This window comes from Mesoplodon densirostris, chromosome 7 (genome assembly GCF_025265405.1).
Source record: "Mesoplodon densirostris isolate mMesDen1 chromosome 7, mMesDen1 primary haplotype, whole genome shotgun sequence".
Taxonomy (NCBI): domain Eukaryota; kingdom Metazoa; phylum Chordata; class Mammalia; order Artiodactyla; family Ziphiidae; genus Mesoplodon; species Mesoplodon densirostris.
In genome coordinates, this window is record NC_082667.1 from 88,339,480 (window position 1) to 88,362,126 (window position 22,647).

At 37.9% G+C, this 22,647-nt stretch overlaps 1 protein-coding gene across 2 annotated transcripts in view; it reads left to right on the forward strand.

Moving 5' to 3' along the window:
* The window catches only part of LOC132493270 (forkhead-associated domain-containing protein 1-like), a 146,020-nt gene that overhangs the window by 76,788 nt on the left and 46,585 nt on the right, over positions 1-22,647 (forward strand). The window lies entirely within an intron of this gene.

The following is a 22,647-nucleotide window of genomic DNA, read 5'->3' on the forward strand; positions in this document are numbered from 1 at the left end:
AAGTAAAAAAGTCAGTCACAAAAGACCTTATATTGTATGATTCTCTTTCTATGAAATGTCCAGAATAGTGAAATCTACAGAGACAGAAGATAGATTAGTGGTTGCTTAGAGCTTGTGGGAAGTAGGGTGGGAATACAGGGAGGTGATGCCTAAAGAATATTAGATTTGTTTTTTTAAGTGATAAAAATGTTCAAAATTGACTGTAATGATGGTTGCACTTATATGTGAATATACTCAAAATCACTGAAATATATAAATAGGTGAATTCTATGGTATGTGAATTATATGTCAGTAAAAAATGGGATCTAAATTGACAATAGAGAGGATCAGTAAACTTCAATTTTGTTTCTTTGAAAATATAAAGAGTGGTATTTTTTTATGTTCATAGAAGAGGAAGGCACAAACAAAACTATGAAAGAATAGGGGTTTTACTTACATATATTTGGAGTTTTACTAATTATAGGAATAAAGTAAAGAGTATCATGCCATTAATATGAAAATTTATAAAAACTTGAATTAAAAAATAAAATTAGCAAAATTGTCTTAAGAGGAAATAGAGAAACATAGTATACTAACAACTTTTACATGAATAGGATAGTCTGGTCAAATGTCTAGAAATCAGCAAACAAAAACACCAGGACCAGACATTTGAAAAGTGCTTTGCAAATCCTTGAGGGATCAAATTAACTTTTATCTTATATAAAATTTTTCAGAGAGTGAAACAAGAGGGTATACTCACTTTTTCAATATACAATAGCCAAACCAAAATAAATAAATAAATAAAATATACAACACATCCATTTATAGAGATCAATAAAACTATTCCAAATAAAATATTAACACAAGATTAATTTATATGTACAGAAGCAAAAGCCAGTGGAAAATATATTTGAAAACAAAAAAAGAGGTGGAAAATGTCTGCATACAAAATACAAGAAAATCTGTAATCTCTGAACTTGCTGGATACAAGACTGACGTACAAAAACCAATAAGAATTAAAAATATTAGCAACAACCAGTAAGAAAATGTACTACTATTAGTAAATACTATTCCATTAATACTTTTACTATTAAGTAAAAATATCATTCACAATAAAATAATAAATATCAGGTATTTGAGAATAACTATAATAACATGAGTCAAATATTCATGGAGAAAATGATGCTTTCTTAAAGGATGTAAAAAATTAAATGGAACACTTTATAATATTCTTTGTAAAAATGAATCAATATCTTATAATTGACCATGCCACTAACTTGTGTATGCATTGCTATCACAGTGAAAATTGCAATAGATATTTTCATAAGCCATGACAAGCTAAATCTAAAGTTTATATGGGAGAGAAGTGTATTAGGCAGAGTTCTCCAGAGAAACAGAAGCAGAGCCAATAGGAGATGTGTATGTGCAAAAAATCTGCAGGGCAGGGCAACAGGCTGGAGACCCAGGGAAGAGCTGATATTTCAGTGTGAGTCCAAAGGCAGTCTGCTGGCAGAATTCCCTCTTTTTGAGGGGACGTCAGTCTTTTTTCTATTAAGACTTTCAACTGATTGGGTGAAATGTTAATCTCATCTAAAAAAATTCTTCACACAAATATCATGAATAATGTTTGACCAAATGTCTGGTTACCATGTCTTAGGCAAGGTGACCATTACGTATAAGTAGGGAGTTGAAAGTAGCCAAAAAATTTTGAAGAAGATATGAAAACATTAAGAAACATGAAGAAAGGGCAACCTATGCTACCTGATATAAACATTTAAAGTCGTATTAATTAAAACAGTGTGGTACTGGCACAGCAAAGGTATAGACAAACAAAATTGAACAGAATATAGGGCCCAGGAACATAGATAGATTAAAAAAAAGACTATTGTGGTAACATTACAGATTTGTGGAGAAAGGATGAACCTTTTAATAAATGGTGTTGAACCTTTTAATAAATGGTTATTGGAAATTCATATGGACAAAGGATTAGACCCCTATCTTAAAGAAATGAGAAAATAAATTCCAGTTGAAATCAAAAATTAAATATGAAAGAAAAAACATGAATACTTTAAGAGCAAAATATGGATATAGCTTTATGAAATCAGGTTAGGGAAAGGTTTCTTAAACACAACATTTAAAGAATCACAAAGTATGAAGAAAAGCTGAACAGATTATATGATATTCATATGAAACATTTCCACAGCAGTATAGACAAATGGACAAATAAAAACACAAAAGAATAAATCTGGGTGGCCACGAAACTTATAAAAGAAAGGTTAGCCTCTCTATCATTAAGGAAATTCTTATTTATCTACATTAGAAGCTATGTGCATTGGAATCTTAATGTAGTGCTGTTTATAATAAGGTGGATGTTACCTAAATTTCCTTCTTAAAGGTAATAAATAAATTATGGTTTGTTCTCAGAAGTAATATTATACAATAGGTAAATTGAATGAAATGTTTTTGTGTGTATTAACATGGGTGGATCATAATAACATAATGTGAATTTAAAAAATAAATTGCAGTTACAAAAAGTATGTAGGTTTACAAATATATGAACTGAAGGGATGGGTGTGTGTGTGTTTGTGTGTGTATGTGAGAGAGAGAGCGAGAGACAGTGTGTACATGAGTTTTTGTGTGTGTTAAATAAGAATATATATGTAGTCAGATATGGCAAGATGAACATAGAAGATTCACATACCTTTTGGATAGAGATCTCTCTAATGATTGGGGATGATCTGAAGCGAAATGCAGGAATCAGATCTTTGGAAATACCCGTCAGGCTCCACGTGAAGTTTTGAAAAATTTACCACTTTAAGTAAACATTTTCTTCTCTGAGTCTGTTAAGATGTATTTCAAGTTCGATCTAATGAGCTGTATAGTAGAATGAACTTTTCAAAGTATGCTTGGTTACGGATAGATTTCAGATCATTGATTGTTCCCCTAAAGACTAAGGCTATTTGGTGAGGAGGCTCCAAAACAAGGATTTTGTCGATATATAAATCTGTTTTCTTGAAGAGCTAATTATTTGTAGTTATGGCAGTATAATTTACTGAAGCTTTAATTTGTTTGTTTTCCCCAATAACTCTATTACCACCACTTCAAGATGGTAGTCAACATTTGCTGTTCATTACTTCAGGGGAGATTTGTGTTAGGGTGAAAAGCTGGTGTTTCCTGGAATTGACCGATTTTCCTTTGTTCTTTGAAAAGCACAAATACTTTGAAAGAATAATGTTAGGTGAGAGAGAGAGAGAGAGGAAACAGAGGAGAGCCATTGAGACTCCAAAGGAAGAGGGATAGATGTCCCCGAGGCTGGAGAGAGGGACATATCTTCATGTAGCAGAAAACTTAAACATTCACTATGGCAATGTGAAAATAGGGCATGTCTCCAGAGATACAGAAAGATTTCAGAAACAGTGGTTATGCACTTCATGCAAGTAATGTGGGTTCAGGCACCAACTTTCCTGTTATTCCAGTTTATCAGTGAAGCAGTAGAGTCAGCAGATTTAAAGCCACCATGAAAGTTCAACAAGATGTATCTTTTGTTTAAGGCCCAAATACAGAGCCTCTACCACACTTTCTAGGGTTATTTTAAGCCTCTAGAATGTTCATGTGACCTAACGAAAGAAATGGATTCTTGAATGATGACAAATGGTAGAGTTTCTTCTTCGCCTGATGGGATGAGGGCTTACATTATTATTAAATTTGAAATAAAAGAAGTAAATGAGCCTCTTCTTTTTTTTTTTTTTTTTAAGATGCTGGGGGTAGGAGTTTAGTAATTTATTTATTTTTGCTGTGTTAGGTCTTTGTTTCTGTGCAAGGGCTTTCTCTAGTTGTGGCAAGCGGGGGCCACTCTTCATCGTGGTGCGCGGGCCTCTCACTATCGCGGCCTCTCATTGCAGAGCACAGGCTCCAGATGCGCAGGCTCAGTAGTTGTGGCTCACGGGCCTAGTTGCTCCGCGGCATGTGGGATCCTCCCAGACCAGGGCTCGAACCCGTGTCCCCTGCATTAGTAGGCAGATTCTCAACCACTGCACCACCAGGGAAGCCCGAGCCTCTTCTTGACCAAACACTTGAAATTCACTTTAATGAGAATACCAATATGGTGTTGTAGAATAACAAACTCTCATGCAAGAAGGGAGCCTAGTGATCACTCCATCCAGCCTACCATTTTGTAAATAAGGAACCTGAAATTGATCAAATGTGGACAACTTGCCTGAACTTAATATTCTGGTAATTAATCAAGCTGCGATTCAAACTCAGGTCTTTTGATTCCAGGTCTAGTTTATTTTTCCCATTATATTAGGCTTTGTTTAAATAGATACAATTTTAAAAGTACATGATACCTTTACTCACTGTGGGACAGTATTCCAACATGAAGGTTTTATTTCTATTTGCCTTTCCTTGAACCTAGGACAGTTGAGGAACACACACACACACACACACACACACTCAGTAAATCTTCATTGCTTGGACTATCAATCCATTGGTATTTTAGCGTTTCCTTCAGAGATATGATGCATCCTAAGAAGCTATATTTCAAATAGCATATTTCAGATAAATTATCTAAATGTGTGGGGGTTAGTTCCTGAAAATCTATTTCTCAGTTAATTGCTAGTTAATGTTTTTCTATTTTTACCACCTTAATCTGCTGTCCGTTACCTGGACTCTTAAAAAGGGCCTTCTAAAGTTTCTTCTTGAATCCTTGTTTACTTGTCTATAGGAAACTCCCCATAGATAATCTTTTTTTTTTTTTTTTTTTTGTGGTACACGGGCCTCTCACTGCTGTGGCCTCTCCCGCTGCGGAGCACAGGCTCCGGACGCGCAGGCTCAGCAGCCATGGCTCACGGGCCCAGCCGCTCTGCGGCATGTGGGATCTTCCCGGACCGGGACACGAACCCGTGTCCCCTGCATCGGCAGGCGGACTCTCAACCACTGTGCCACCAGGGAAGCCCTCCCCCCATAGATAATCTTTAAAAATTAAATTAGATCATTTTTCTCCCATGTTTAAGCCTCCAAACCCAACTCTGCATTGCACTATCCTATTGTAATTGAATAAAATCAATATTTCTCACCATTGACTAAAAAGCTTACATGATACGGCATCTCCCAAATACTCCTTTGTTTGGTCTGCTATGACAAAAATACCATAGACTGTCTTTTTCTGTCTTATATCACTTATATATGGAATCTAAAAAAGCCAAAGTCATAAAAGCAAAGAGTAGAATGGTGGTTTCCAGGGGCTGGGGGTGGGGAAATTGGAAAAATGGTGGTCAAATGATATAAACTTGCAACTGGTATTGATAGATAAATAAGCCCTGGAGATTTAATGCACAACATAGTGATTACAGTCAACAATACTGTACTATAAACTTCAAAGTTGCTAAGAGACTAGATCATAATTATTCTCACCACAAAAAAAGAAATGATAATTGTGTGACATGATAGAGGTGTTAGCTAATGCTACTGGTGGTAATCATACTGCAATATACAAATGTACCAAACCAACAAGTGTACACCTTGCACTTACATAATGTTATATTTCAACTATATCTCAATAAAAAATACTATAGGCTGGGTGGCTTAAACACAAATATTTGTTTCTTATAATTGTGAAGTAGTATTTCCCCCAAATACTACTTCACTATGGAGTTGTAAGATCATCTTACATATCCTGGATGCCAGTCTATGTTATGTATATATCTATATCTATATCTATATCTCATGAATATTTTCTCCAATCTGTGGCTTGCCCTTTCATTTAAATTTAAAATTTTAATGTAGTTATAATTTTTTTTATAATTATCAAAATGCTATTTTAAAAATTCTGAGGTAACATGGTTTTAATTATAAATTGAAAAGCAGATAGTATAGGTATGTGATTTTGTATCTCATGCAGAATTTGGCAGTCTGGTAGCTTGTGAATATTTTCTATTTGTACTATTATTGCATGTATGAATTTATTTACAATAAATATACTTATGTGATACATAGAGAATATTTAAATTGTCAGGATTTGCTATTTCCCCATAACCTTTCTGCTCTCAATACTCTGAAGACTTGAAATGTTTACTTTCTTAATTGGTACAAGGCCTTTGTTGAGGTGGGGGGTGGGTCGGGAGAGAGATATAAAGAATGTAAAGAATACAAATAATAGCCCAGGCTATTCTCTATGAGGAAGAATGACAGAGGGCAGAGGGGTAAGAAGGATAGGGAACAATAAAGGAAGGGTGAGGACAGGAGAGAAGAGGTCAAAGGAAAGAGCAGTCACTATCAGGAATGGGATTGAGGAAAGGGAGTGTGTAACAAGTCTTTCGGAATCCTAGCTGTGTGCTGCCTCCATCTTTAAAACAAATCAACATGACCTTCAGTGCTTTCTGGAGGTTGGTTTCTGTTTGTGTGCATTATCATACTTAGGCTGTGATATATTTGACATCCTAAATTTTCATGGAGTTTATTTCCCACTCTTTGACATCTGTGTATCTTACTGACACAACTTGAGTACTTCCTACTTTTTCTCATGTCCAATCACCATAAACTCATCAATACAGTGGACTATCATAATGCTTTTGTGATATCCAGATGACTAATCTCCCTATGGACTATAATATTATAGACATCGGGAGACTTGGCATAGCACTCAAGTAAGACAGAGTTTGAGTGTACTTCTGTCTCTGTCAGATAGAAGTCAACTGCTCCATTACCTTTGCTGTTTGATGTGGAGACAACTATTCACCAGATGAATAGCTGTGTATCAGGAGTTAGAGATGTTTTGATTTGTTCCAGGAAAAAAAGGCCCATAAAATCCAGCAGCTTTGATTAGAATTAGTACCTCATTATCTTATGATAATCAACAATCATTGTCCATGACTTATTTGCCTTTTTTACAGGCCAAACAGATTATTTAAATGGGGCAGGTGATGGAGATTCCCATCTGCATGGTTATTTTAGTCTCTGCCAATTCCCCAGATATGTGCTATTGCTATTTTTTGGTATCGTTTTCATGTAGGGACAGTTCCAGGAGCTTCCACTTGGCCCTTCCTATGTATTTTTTTCCAGTTGTGGCAAAATATGCATGACATAAAAGTGACCATCTTAACCATGTTTAGGTGTACCATTTAGTGGCATTAAGTACATTCACGTTGTTGTGCAACCATCATTACCATTCATCTCCAGGACTTTTTTCATCTTCCCAAACTGAAACTCTGTACCCATTAAACAACACCTCTCCATTCATCACTGCACCCAGACCCTGGCAATCACCATTCTATTATCTGTCTATATAAATTTGACTACTCTAGTACCTCATATGACTGGAATCACAGTATTTGTGTTTTCGGTTCTGGCTTATTTCATTTAGCATAATGTCTTCAAAGTTCATCCGTATCGTAGTGTGTGTCAGAATTTTTTACCTTTGAAGGGTCATTAATATTCCATTGTATGTATATACTACATTTTGTTTATCCATTCCTCTGTTGATGGACATTTAGGTTGTTTCCATCTTTTGGCTAATGTGAATAATGCTGCTAAGAACGTGAAATTACAAACATCTGTTCAAGTCCCTGCTTTTAATTCCTTTGGATATATACTCTGAAGTAGATAGAATAGCTAGATCGTATGGTAATTCTGTTTAATTTTTTGAGGAACTGCAATGGAGAAGGGTTCAGATTTCTACACATCCATGCCAATACTTGTTATTTATTATTGTTTTTAATAATAGCTATCCTAATGGATGTCAGGCAGTAGCCGTTCTTAATAGCACTGACCTTGGTTGAGAGTTCTGTCATTTTCCAAGTATGTGTACTCCAAAAATACATTCAGATATGGGGAAATATAGTGTAGCTCACTGCACAGGATTTCTAGTGAGATGAACTTGTGTCAAAATTCCAATTATCACATGGCTTCCATAAGCCCTATTATGACCTGAAGACCACAGTGATGTTTTGGAACCTCAGGTGTGTAAATTTATCTTAATAATCTCTGAAAAATTCTGAGTTTTCCACTTTTCTTTCTAAACATTCCCCCTGGAAAATTGTAAACCCCTTTGAGGTAGACCTGGAGGAAAAATAATCACACTCTATACTTTTGACAGTGTTGCAGCAAAGTTCCTGAAGCTATTGTAGCCACCTGATCTCTGGTTTAGGTCTGGGCAAGGCTGTAATTTTCATTCCTGGAAAATCAATGCAGGTTTCTGCTCATTGTGCTTGAATTTTATTTTCATTTATACAGTTTAAGCCTGCTCATCAATGTAATTCCCAGTGTAAATGTGATTAATCTGTTACTGCTGGAAATCATTTTGGGTGAAAATAGTGCCACTCTGCCCTGCTGACCTTTATGATAATTGCAGTCACCTTGTTTCTCACATTAAATGCTACCACTTAACCTCTGCTACTCTGTAACCCCATATTCCTGTTAAAAGCACGGGGGCCATTTCATTGGTGCTATCCCGCATTGTCATCTTTAGCCCACAGAAGACAGATGCCACAGAGGTTTTCAAGGATGCTTGTATTTCTCTCATCAAAGAATGTCTTAATGTCTTGAAGAAGAATGTTATCAGTGACCTCTGTGGGGGCATAAATGTGGGATAGTTGAGTGGGTTTTACATAATTAATCCACTCCAACATTCTCCTTTTAAGTACATGGATTCCTTTGTCTACATTCTGTCAGATAAATTATGGCATCTTGCCCTCTTTGAATGTTGCTGACTATTGAATCTATGTTTCAGTCAGCCAAACAAGCCAACGATTAGAGCCAATTCCATCAGCTAGAGCTAATACTTTGAATCTCAGGTATGTTCTTTATAATAAGTTCAACCCCTTCCAACTTTATATTCCATCTTTCTCAGTCTAGCACTTATAAAACATATGCCAGGGCTTCCCTGGTGGTGCAGTGGTTGAGAGTCCACCTGCTGATACAGGGGACATGGGTTCTTGCCCCGGTCCAGGAGGATCCCACATGCCGTGGAGCGGCTGGGCCCGTGAGCCATGGCCGCTGAGCCTGCGCGTCCGGAGCCTGTGCTCCGCAACGGGAGAGGCCACAGCAGTGAGAGGCCCGCGTACCGCAAAAAAAACAAACAAAAACCCCCCCAAAAAACATATGCCACACACACATTCTACAGATTTCTGCTGATACACATTGGCAGGATATAGCATTTCTTTTGATGTATATGCTAACTCCTACCAGGGTGGACATTATACTTGCCTCCTGGGGCCTGCTGGAATCTGACTGTAGTTATTAGGATGCAATAAGTGCTGATGTGGGTGGGTCTTGAGAAAAGTAGAAATTTCCTTGAAAACTAACCTATTTAGATGAGGTCTTTAGAGATATGTTAAGTAAGGGAAGGTTAGTTTCCTCAAATGGGGAGGAAGAAGGATGGCTTCCTTTGGTGAGGAAACCACAGGAAGATTTGGGTTAAAAATTTTCATATGAATCTGAGTCTGCCTACCTGCACTTATCCTAAATACTCAATATATCCTTATCTTAATACCCAGCTCTTCCTGATCAGTGTCCTGATATTAATCTGTGAGGCTTAGCACAGATGTACGTTGAACTTGCATTTTAATTCTGCAACCCACACTTTTAGATTTGAAACTTGATCCTCAGCCATGTCTGCTGTGTGGCTCTAAGACATGAGAAAATTTTAAGGCCTTCAGTGTGGCTCTCTGTGTCTTCCCATGCCTCGATCTGAGAGTTTAAACACCTAACACCTTTTAACATTAAGTGTAAACATTTTCATTTTGTAAGCTCTCTGGTGCTATAAGAAGCAGCTAATGGTCCCCGTGGTGCTTGTAGTTATTACTGCTGTAATAGACAAAATCAGCTGCTGCTTGAGATGTAAAAGTATTGTCTTCAACTGGCAATATGTTCAAAGCAAATATTGCTGGTAATTTATTTATTGCTTCCACTACTCGGAAGAAGCACTTGTCTTTGCATTGGCAATGGAGTCACTACTACATTCAAGCTCAAAACCTTATTCCAGAGTCCCATCTTGAGCATCTTTTTCCTGGGATTACTCATGCAGGACAGGAAATCTGCTTCAGGAAGTTTAGAAAGTAGATTTTAATAAAAGGAGCTTGTTTCAAAAGTTATAAAAGCTGGAGTCAAATGAAATAGGAAGGCAACCTAGAGTTTGGAAAGACTGAATCCCCTAAGCAGAACTGGAATGAATGTAGAGACTGCTGGTGGGTGCTGGGAACATGGAGGGAGAAGCCCTTGAGCAGGAATTGGACGCATGAGGGAGACGAAGCCTCAGTTGTATGTACAACTCAAAGAAAGAGGGCATTCTGGGTTCTCCCCTATCCCCTTCTTCCAAACTCTCACCAGTCCTTCCTTTACTCAAAATTAATTGGAAGCTAGTTGTCAGTGAATCCTGGGAAACCGAGTTTTCAGGAGTCAGTCCTCTAAAATAAAAATCAGAGCTGGAAAAAGAGAAATAGTCTTTAAAAATTATTCACACAAATATGCCATCCCTTTACAATAACTTCTCACATTCCAGTTCACTTGTTCAAGTACCCCACCACTATGATAGTACTTTGATGCAAGTCTGTTTACTCCCTTGCTTTCTCCTGATACTGCCTTTGTATCTCTCCTTACTCTCTTACATTCCCATGTCCATCATCTAATAGTGTGTTTGTCCCTAGCCCTGTTCCAGTGTCTTTTAATTATGCTGGATCAACCCAAACCATTGCTTTCTCTTTTCTTGATCTCCAGCTTTCAAAGTCTTCCCAAGTAAAGTGTATAATAGTTTAGATTGTTTCCTTTATAAATTCATGATCACTAACCTAAAAGGTCCTTTAATATTGCCCTTTAATTCTGCTACATTAATCTGGACCCATCATTTCCCACTCTTTACACTTTGTTCTCTCTTTCTGCACTCTTCTTTGTTTTTTTAAAAAAAATCTTTATTGGAGTATAATTGCGTTACAGTGTTGTGTTAGTTTCTGCTGTATAACAAAGTGATTCAGCTATTGCACTATTCTTAAATGGCATGTCCCCACCATTGGCTATAATATCAGGAGATAATCTCTTTTAATTCACAGAAAAGAAAAGAAAAAACATTAGGAGAACTTTCCTGTTAATTAACATAATAGAGTTACTACATCTGCTGCCATCTTTATCTCCTTTGGTAATTTAACAGAACAGAAGCTCTATTCCTACTAAACCCAATTCCCTTACTCCTGATTTGGATTGCATCACCTTGCACTCTCTAAGGATCCTTATTTTGTTCAATACCTTCTCTAATCTGGATCTTTTCCACTATCTTTCTTAAACATTCTAAAATCTTCCAAATTGGGAAAAATAATAAAGAAGAGTAAAGCAAAAAAGAAAAAACCAAACTCACCTTTCTCCACCTGACTTCTATTACTAATTACCACACTATCTCTTCTTGAAAGGCACAGTTTTTAAAATAATTCTTGAAAATGTTTTCCTATATCTTGGCAATTGTGAATAATGCTTCAATGAACATGAGAGTGCAATCTTTTTGAGATCCTGATGTCAGTTCTCTTATACATATATATATATATATACACACACACACACACACACACATATATATACATATATATATACATATATCCATTCAGAAGTGGGATTGCTAAATCATATGATAGTTCTATTTTTAATTTTTCGAGAAGCCTCCATACTGTTTTCCATAGTGACTGTATACCATTTTGTATTCCCACCAACAGTGTACAAGAGATCCAATTTCTCCATATTCTCCCCAGTACTTGTTACCTTTGTATTTTTGAAACTAAGCATCTTTTTTTTTTTGCGGTACGCGGGCCTCTCACTGTTGTGGCCTCTCCCGTTGCGGAGCACAGGCTCCGGACGCGCAGGCTCAGCGGCCATGGCTCACGGGCCCAGCTGCTCTGCGGCATGTGGGATCTTCCCAGACCGGGGCACGAACCCGTGTCCCCTGCATTGGTAGGCGGACTCTCAACCACTGCGCCACCAGGGAAGCCCGAAACTAAGCATCTTAACAGGTGTGAGGTGATATCTCTTCGTGATTTTGATTTGCATTGCCCTGATGATTAGCAATGCTGAGTACCTTTTCATATACATTTTGGCCGTTCATATGTGTTCTTTGGAAAATGTATATTCAAGTTCTTTGCCCATTTCTTGATGGAGTTATTTGGTTTATTTGCTACTTAGTTGTGGGAATTCCTTATAAATTTTGGATATTTACCCCTTACCAGATATATGATTTGCAAATATTTTCTCCCATTCCATTGGTTACCTTTCCATTCTGCTGGTTGTTTCCTTTGCTGTGCAGGAGCTTTTTATTTTGATGTAGTTCTACTTGTCTATTTTTGCTTCTGTGGTCTGTGCTTTTGGTGTCATAGCCAATAAATCATTGCCAAGATCAGTGTCAAGAAGCTTTTCCCAGAATGTTCATCAACAGATGAATGGTTCAAAGCATGTAGTATATATTTACAATGGAATATTTTCAACTTTAAAAGAAGGGGGTTCTACCATTGTGGCAACAGGGATGAACCTGGAGGACAATACGCTAAGTAAATAAGCCAGTCACAGAAGGACAAATACTGCATAATTCCATTTATATGAGGTATCTAAAAGAATCAGACTTCATGGAAGCAGAGAATAGAATGTTGGTTGGTTGCCATGGGGCTGGGGAAAGGGAGAAATGGGGAGCTGTTGTTCAACAGGTATGAATTTTCAGTTATACAAGATGAATAAATTCGAGAAATCTGCTGTACAAATAGTGTCTGTAGTTAACAATAGTGTTAAGCACTTAAAATTAGTTAAGAGGGTCAATTTCATGTTAAGTGTTCTTACCACACACAGAAAAAATGGGACACAAGGAAGCTTTTGGAGGGGACAGATATGTCTGTTACCTTGATTGTGTTAATTGTCTCATGGGTTTATGCATATGTCCAAACTCATCAAATAGTATACATTAAACATGTGCCATTTTTTGTGCATCAGTTGTACCTCCATAAGGCTGTTTAAAAATGTTTCTCTATATTTGATATCTTCACTTTATGACTTCCTTCTCATGCTTCAACCCACTCCCAATAGAATCCATCTTTTATTACTCCAAGAAAAAGGTACTTCATAAGTTATTTCCAAATCCATGGATGCGATGTGAAAATTTTATCTCCTAGCTACTTGACCTGTAAGTAGGATTTGCTTCTGTCTTTGAGACTTGATTTTCCTTGACCCAAAAACTCCTCTGGTTTTCTTCTAATCTCTGCGGCAGTTCATTCTCTATCTTCTTTGCAGGTACGCATCTTTCTCCTCAGACATTAAATGTTGAAATTCTTCAAAATTCAGTTTTAGGCCATTATGTCCTCTCACTCTAGAACTCATAATATGATTTCACAGAAACACACAGCTTCAGTTACCAACTCCATAAAGTTTGGACATTTGTGTACCTGAGACCTCTAATCTGAATTCTGTAAATCCAGTTGCCTATTTAACATCTAAATCTGTTCATTTAAAATATACATAAAGCTAAATACTCATGGTCTCCCTAAACTGCCGAATCTCTCCTCCTTCATTTTCATTTGTCTTAGTGTGTAGTGACACCATTCGCCCAGTTGTATAAACCAGGCACCTAACAATAATCCTTGAATTCAACCTCTCGCATCAGCCACTGTATCCTATCCATTATCAATCTTATCCATTTTACCTCCTAGATACTTCCTTAATCTATCTAATGTCCTCTATCTACTCATCGTTGTAAGTGGTAAATTAATGCATGAATATACATTTCCCTGATTGCTTTGCTTGGTACCTATAGTTTTTATGGCAGAAAAATTTATATTAAAAAAAATCCGTTCATCTTCCGTATATCTTCCCTTCTGTTCCTCCATCCTCCTGTCCCCATTTCAAGCAAGTATACAGGACCCCCTAGAAACCTCTTCCTCAGGAAATATGCCATTTCTAAGCATCAAGGTGTGAAGGAGGAGATTACAAGGCAGTTGGAGGATTAAAAGCCAGTGAGTACAACAAGCACTGCCTGACACTACCTTGTTACTGGATAGAGCCTTGGAGCTGCACCAACTCATTAGAGGGATGTAGTTGAGAGAGATATAGGGAAGGCATGTAATAGGCATGAGGTATCTATCTCATCAAATATTTCAGCATCCCAAACATTATAGAGGAGCATATTTATAAATGGGACATAAAGGTACAGGTGTCCCGGTCTCAGAAGACCAGAAGGACCTCCACAACACTTTCATGTTACAGGGTTTATATACCACTTTGGTTGTATAAGGTACCTCTCATAATGGCTGAGTCTAAATTCTCTACCTGCTCAGTTATTTAAAGAATTAAATTCATTTAAATCAAGTAAAGAAACAGCAGGTTTATAGCAGCTCATAACTGCTTACTTTATAAAATTATTTATTTATTTATTATTTTTGGCTCTGTGTTGGGTCTTTGTTGCTGCACGTGAGCTTTCTCTAGTTGCGGAGAGTGGGGGCTACTCTTTGTTGCAGTGTGCGGGCTTCTCATCACGGTGGCTTCTCGTTGCGGAGCATGGGCTCTAGGTGCGCGGGCTTCAGTAGTTGTGGCACACGGACTCTAGAGCGCAGGCTCAGTAGTTGCAGCGCACGGGCTTAGTTGCTCCGCGGCATGTGGGATCTTCGGGAACCAGGGCTGGAACCCGTGTCCCCTGCATTGGCAGGTGGATTCTTTTTTTTTTTTTTTTTTTTTTGGTACGCGGGCCTCTCACTGTTGTGGCCTCTCCCGTTGCGGAGCACAGGCTCCGGACGCGCAGGCTCAGCAGCCATAGCTCACGGGCCCAGCCACTCCGCGGCATGTGGGATCCTCCCGGACCGGGGCCCGAACCCGTGTCCCCTGCATCGGCAGGCGGATTCTCAACCACTGCGCCACCAGGGAAGCCCCTTAACTGCTTACTTTATGTAGAAAAGCTGTCACCAATATATGGCAAGAACTTTGCTTGTATAATTTACACTAACTGGTATAATACACCTTCTACAAGAAAACTAAACAAGAATGAACTAGGGAGCATAACATTTTTATCCTTTGAGCCATTCTGTTTTTAAGGGTTCTTGTAAGCTCTGATGTTTTATCTTTGAGAGAAAGAAAAAAAATTTTAATTGGAAATTTAGAGATTTTTTTTTTTAAACTTAAAATGAAAGATCTTGGTAGTAATTGAGTGTATAGTATTGTGTCATATGTTTTATCATTCAATTTATAGAACTAATTACCCATGTGTTCCTATAATAGGGGAGGAAAAATAACGGTTTTAGTCCCAGTATAGATATTGCATGATAAAAGGAGAATGATGACCGTCTCCATTTCCAAAGGGAGAACAGGAATTCAAAACATGCTATGCCATAAATCGTTTAATTCAGCATTTTAAAATATTTTGAGCATTTTGAACTCAATGTTTTATAACTTCTAGAAAAGTATAATGTATATACATAATTTCCACACATTTAAAATGAGTTGTTAAATTGTTAAGACCTGACTTCTTTCTCAAAATTAAGGTATGCTAGTCGGACCTGAGAATAGCCTCCAGAGGGCGACCAAGTTTCATCCCTGCAAACAACTGCATCAAAATTTAACATTGCTTCCAACAAAAGCAAGGACTTTCTAAAGTTAAAATTTGAAAAGCCAGTGATAATAGTTAATCCTTGAAAAAATACCATGACCCAAAGTCTGACTAGCTCTGCAAATACTGTTTGTTTACGAAGGAGACCACCTCTAATTTGATGGTTTAGTAGAGCAAGGGCCTTTGAATCTAGACAAATCTCACAAAGCTACTAGATCAGCAAAACTTGTCATCAGTTCACGCATGCTCTAATTTTCCTGCTCACTGAAGTCTACCTCTTCTAAGCACCTTGTATTAGCAGGGTTTGGCTCTTGCATTACAACAGACGTAAGGCCTTAAATTCAAGGGTCAGCTCTACAAATGGTTGATATATTACTTTGTAAACAGAGTTTCATCTATGGAATGGGATAAATATCTTCCTTATGTCTCATTGTTTTGTGAGTATTAAATTAGAGAAATATATGAAAACACTTGACACAATGACTGGTAGGTAAACTTACTTTCTGCCCATTTCTTTTGCCCTCCCTTTTTTTCTCCTTAAATTGAGAAAGATAGGATCTTATTATGTCATTCACTTCAATGTTTTAGTGCTATATCACTCTTCCATTACTTTTCCCCAAAGTATATTTTGAAAAATCTCACAGAAATAAAGTAGTGATTAAGTTTAAATAATTGATATTTCTCAATCCTTAGACAGAAGTATATCTAATAAAAGTAGGTTTGTTAATCCTTGACTGATAATGACTAGAAAATAAAGAAGTATTTCTAATTGGGCAATCCATCCAACTGGCTGTCACCGTGTACCAATGGATTATTTTTTTTCTACTTACTTCATCTTTATTAAAGCTACAACACAGAGAACATTAGTTGAGTTTACTTTGTAACTGCCCTTTCTCATTATTCCTGACCTGTATCTAACTAGCAGACAGTTACTTTTGATTCTTCTGAGAAAGTTCCTAAAGCATTGCTTTTCTTTATAAAATAACCTTCCTGAAGGTAATGTTAACTACTGATCAAGATGGCCTTAATGTGTCCCTCAGTTTGGCTAAACTTCAGACAGGATTTTTCTTTACCATAGGCCTCTAACCTCCCTTTTCTGAAAACATTTACTTTAAGAAACTTGAAATTGTAAATTCTTTCTCTGCCCCTTTGAGATGTAAATTTTCTCCTAGTCACTTGATAATTTTCCAACCCAGAAATGTCTTTCTCAAGGACCTGGGAGTCAGCTCTTTGAAATATAACCTTCAAGAAAGGTATTGCCCCTAGTTCCCAGTCTTTTTGGGGAGTACAGGAGCCTAACTTTGATAAGAGCCAAAGCAAACAGAGATGGTCTAATTATATTGACCAACCTCTTCCCCAGCATCCTCTACTATTTTTCCTACAGCTCATCCTGGCATCTAAAAACTTCCATGCCTTTTGTTTCAGCAGAACGGAGTTCAGTGTCTCTCCCCTATTACAGAATCATCTTGAGTAAAGTACTCCTTGCCTGTTTAACGATCTGGTGCAATTTTTCTTTGACATCACTCCATCACTTACTCCAAACTGCCTACCACTTTCAGATTAATCTTATAAAACTTTGTATATGTGCTGCTGAAGTGAGCTCAATCTTTATAGAACTTTGAATCACTCCCTATTTCCTGTGGCATGAAGCCCACCATTCAAACTTCTCCACAGTCTTATACCTTCCAAACTCATTAGTGTTATCTTCCAATTCCTGAATTCTCTCCTCCAATAATATTAGTACATTTTCTTCCTAAACGTGGCTAACATTTCCCCATTTTGAGATTTCATGTGTCTTCTAATTTTTTTAATATTTGGAAATTTTATTATACTGTATTTTCCCATAACAAATAAAATAGAAATTGTTTCAAGTCTTTGCAAATAAATTTAATACAGGGTATTAAGAACACCAGTGATGAAACTTCTGAGAAGTAAAGAAGGGCCACCTAGATAATGGAGTGATTAGTAGGAACAGGAATTTACTTGTACCCCTATGCTGGAAAGGCGAAGTTAAGGAGATGGTTGTAAAGGCGTCCAGGGCCAGGTTAAATGATCATCAATGTCAGACCATACCAGTTCTGTCTCATTGGAGTTGGAGCCGTGGAAGTTACACAGTTGCTGCTGGAGAATCTTCACAAAGTAGAGGAAGAAAGGGAGAAATCTTGTAGCTTATCCCTAAACTCCCATATACCATCAGTTGCTTCTCTTTGGCTGCGCCTGATCAGAAGTAAGCTGCCTCTATGAGTCTGCTATCATGTGATACAAAACAGATTCAAGAAGGAACAATGATTAAATTCAAGAAAAAGCAGTCCCAAACTAGTATTTTTGCTTGAATGTTGGGCAACAGTCTGTTTTCTGTATTTTTTCTAACTTTATTGAGATGTAATTGACATATAGCATTGTGTAAGTTTAAGGTGTACAACCTGTTGGTATGTTACATGTTGTGAAATGATTACCACAGCGGAGCTAGTTAACACTACTCCGTTACCTCGCATAAATACCATTTTTTTTTTTTTGGTGAGAACATGTAAGATCTACTCTCTTAGCAACTTTAAAGTATATAATACAGTTCTGTTAACTGCAATCACCATGCTGTAGATTAGATTCCCAGAAATTCATGTGCTAACTGGATATTTTACCCTTTGGTCAACATCTCCCCATTTCCCCCAACCCCAACCCCTAGCAACAACCATTCTATTCTCTGTTTCTCTGGGTTTGGCTGTTTTAGAGTCTACAATTTAGTTACATCATACAGTATTTATTTTTCTCTCTCTGACTTATTTCACTCATCATAATGCCCCAAGGATCCATAAATGTTGTTGCAAGTGGCAGGATTTTCTTCTTTTTCATGGCTGAATAATATTCCATCTATGTACATACCACATCTTCTGTATCCATTTATCCATGTATGGACACTTTGGTTGTTTCCATCTCTCAGCAATTGTGAATAATGCTGCAATGAACGTGCGAGTGCAGATATCTCTTTGAAATAGTGATTTCATTTTCTTTGGATATATATATACCCAAAGCAGGATTGCTAATGTATGGTAGTTTTCTTTTTAATTTTTTGAGGAGACTCCATATTGTTTACCATAGCGGCTGTACCAATTTACATTCCCACCAACAGTGCACAAGGGTTTCCTTTTCTGCATCCTTGTCAACATTTGTTACCTCTTAGTCTCTTTGAGGTGATATCTCGTTGTAGTTTTGATTTGCATTTCCCTGGTGATTAGTGATGTAGAGCATCTTTTCATGAACCTGTTGGTGATCTGGATGTCTTCATTGGAAAATTTTTTATTCAGTTCTTCTGCCCAAGTTTTAATTGAATTGTTTGAAAATCTATATCTGTCTATATCTGTATATCTATATATAGATATAGATATAGCCATTGTATGAGTTCCTTATATATTTTGGATATTAGTACCTTATCACGTACATGATTTGCAAATATTTTCTCCCATTCTGTAGCTTGCCCTTTCATTTTGTTGATTGTTTATTTTTCTGTGTAGAAGCTTTTTAGGTTGATGTTATATAACAAGTTGTATAACAAGTTGTATATAACAAGTTATATAACAAGTTGTATTTCTCTTGGTGATTTTAAGATTCCCTTGTTATCTTTAACGTTGACATTTTAATTTTAATATTTCTTGGTATGGATCTCTTTAGGTTGATCTGCTTTGGAGCTCTCTGGGCTTCCTGTATCTGGATGTCTGTTTCTTTCCCCAGGTTAGGAAAAGTTTTCAGATATTATTTCTACAAATGTTTTCTGCCCCCTTTTCTCTTCTCCTTCTGGAGTTCCTGTAAGGTGAATGTTATTCCATTTGATGTGCCATAAATCCCTTAAGCTATATTCATTATTTTCATTCTTTTTTCTTCCTTATTCTCTGATTGGATGAGTTCCTCTGACCTGTCTTTGAGTTCACCTATTCTTTCTTGTGCTTCATCTACTGTATTTCTAAGTTCAGTTATTGCATTCTCCAGTTCCGTGACTTCTATTTGGAACTTTCTTATATCTTCTATTTCTTCGTTGAAGTTCTCACTGTTTTCATCCATTTCCCTTCTGAGTTCAGTGAGCATTTTTATGACCATAACTTTGAACTCTTTATCAAGTAAATTACTTATGTTCATTTCATTAAGATTTTTTCCTGAGGTTTTATTTTGTTCTTTTTTTGGAGTATAGTCCTCTCTTTCTTCATTTTGCTTGACTCCCTGTGTTGGTTTCTATGCATTAAGTGAAATAGCCACATCTCCCAGTCTTGAAGAGCTGTGTGACAGATGAACCTTGTCATTTAACCCTGTCTACTCTTGGTTGCCTCTCAAACCTTTGTGATTGTCTAAGCAGTTTATTTTTAATAGACCTGGCACACCATCCCAGCAGTTGAGGGTGTGCCAAGACAAATGAGCAACCCAAAGTGGAGGATCTCAGGCAACACCTAGATTCAGGTTGATAGGAAGCCAGAAAACTTGGTAACAGCTTTTAAAGAATGCAAATGTATTTAGTCTTGTATTGCAAGTGGAAGCCCTGCTGCGCCCCAGAAGCAAGCAATCTGAAGGTGTTCCCTGGGGAGCAGTCACAAGAAAACAGTGCTTCAGATAAGTGTACAAGCTCCATTCTGGGAGATACCAGTGAACTGTAGTAAGGCAGAGTGAGGGTGGAGAGATGGCACCCCCAGCCTACCTTCCCCGAGAGCACATCCGTAGCCTCTAGATGTGTGCTGAACCTGAAGCCTGCTCTTAAGTCTTGTCCCTACTAGCAAATAGGCCTTTTTCATGTAAAGGCTGGGGCTGTGTCTCAGTCTACCTCCTGGGGGTGGTATCCTGCCAAGAACTGTCTCTCCAATTGTTACAGTCCCATGGGACCCAGAAAAGAAATCCCTCCTGGCCTCCAGAGCCAGGTGATCAAGGAGCATCCCCTGAGTGGAGGCCACAAAAATGGGATCTCCTGTCTTGGAGATTCTGGCTCTCTGGAGCACATCAGAAGGAAAGTGTGAAGATGATGCTTACTGGCTGAGTGAGGCGGTAGGAAGAGTGCAAAGATGACACCATTTGAATAAAGGGAAAGAGGGAAAAGAAAAAAAGAAAAAGAAGAAGGAAAAAATATATATATAGCAAGACAGAGGAAGAGCAGGGAAGAAGGAGCCAGCTGGCTGGAGCACAAAGTTGTCACCTGCAGGAAAGGAAAAAGGGGAAAAAAGATGGCACCTTTCAGTTTTATCAAGGCAGAGAGAGAGCAGGAAGATGGCACCTGCCAGCCTCTGTCCCTGGGGAGTATTCCATCAGGCCCCTGTTCCTCAGATTAATGCTTTAAAATTGGGAAGTGAGTCTCTTTCACCAAAAGTCAGAGTGCTTTTCAAAGGGCTGCTTCTACACTTGGCCCTGGGACAGGTGAGTCTGTGCACAGGCCCTTTAAGAGCTGTTCCTCAGTTCACCACAGCCCTGTGGGTCTCATGGGATGTGCCTTGTTGGCCTTCAAAGTCAGATGTTTTGAGGGTCTATCTCTCAGGTGCCAGCCTTAAAATTTGGAGTGCCCAATGTGGGGTCCATACCCTTCACCTCTCAGGAAGGAGCTCCAGGTTTTGAGTTCCTTCCTAATTGTGTGTCTCCACACCATGGGGTTTATGGCAAAATTGTGTCTCAGCCTTTCCTACCTGTTTTGATGTGGTTTCCCTCTGGTTTTCCTGATGTGAAGGGGTTGCTCCACCATCTTTTAGTTTTCTTCAGAGGAAATTTTTCCATATGTAGCTGTAGATTTGGTGTGTTTGTGGGAGGAGGTGGGTTCAGGATCTTCCTATGTTGCCATCTTGAACTGGAACCTATTTAATATGTTTTAAATTTTGGTTTTCAATCGTTCAGTTTGTTACTAGTATATGGAAATATGATCAATGTTGTGTATTAATGTGTATGTATTGATTTTATATTCTGAGATCCTGCTAAAGCAAGTTATTATAATTTATTATGAGTCTACTTATACATTCCTTGGAATTTTCTATGTAGACAATTATGTCATCTGTAAAGAATGACAGTTATATTTCTTCTTTTCTAATATGTATGCCTCTTTTTTCCTTTTCTTGCTGTACTACACTAACTAGAATCTAAAGTACTAAGTTGAAAACTAAGATAAGAGTGGACATTCTAACCTTGTTTTTGAACTCAGGGAAAAGCATTCATTCTTTCACCATTTCGTGTGATGTTAGAAGTAGGTTTTTTGTAGATGTTCTTTCTTAGGTTGAGGTAGTGACCTTCTATTCCTAGTTTTCTGAGCATTTTTAATATGAATGGGTGTTGAATCTCGTTAAATGCCTGTTCTGTATTAATTGGTGTGACAGTATGTGTTTCTTCTTTAGACTCAATATGGTAGATTACATTGATGAGTTTTTACCATTGAACAAGGCTTGCATCCCTGGAATAAATTCCACTTGGTCATAGTCTGTTATTCATGTGGATTCTGATGGTAGGTATTCTTGTGGATTTCTTCTGGTAGGGTAAATTCTGGTTCCCCCAAAACGTCCGTGTTTAACCCCTCCTATGACAATATGTGAACGTTACCTTGTATGGAAAAATGGACTTTGCAGCTGTGACTAAGTAAAAAATCTTGAGATGAAGAGATTATCCTAAATTTTCTGGGTGGGCTATATATAAACACAAAGAGCTGTATAGGAGGGACACAGGGAGAGTCAGAGTTGGAGAGACCATGTGATGAGGGAAGCAGAGATTAAAGTGATGCACTTTGAAGATGGAAGAAGGGACTAATTCCAAGGAATGCAGGCAGCCTCTAGAAGACAGAAAGGGAAAGGAAACAGATTCTCCTGTAGGGCTTCCAAAGGAACAAGCCCTGAGACACCTTGACTAATATCAGACTACTAAGCTGCAAAAACTTTCTTTCACAAAGGGTCAAGGAGGGCTGGGAGCACATATGTGCTGCCCACCTGGGCAGAGGGGGACCTGTGAGGCTGACCTACAGATTCTGTGGAGGTGGAGAGACATGAGCCCCTTTCTTCTCCAAGCTCTTTGCAGGGTCCAGCAGAGAGTCATGCCACCTGTGGAAGCCTGCGGCCCCAGTTTTGCATGCTGGTGGTGTAGGGGTCATGTTCAGGGAATCTCTGTTGTCCTAACACCTGCCT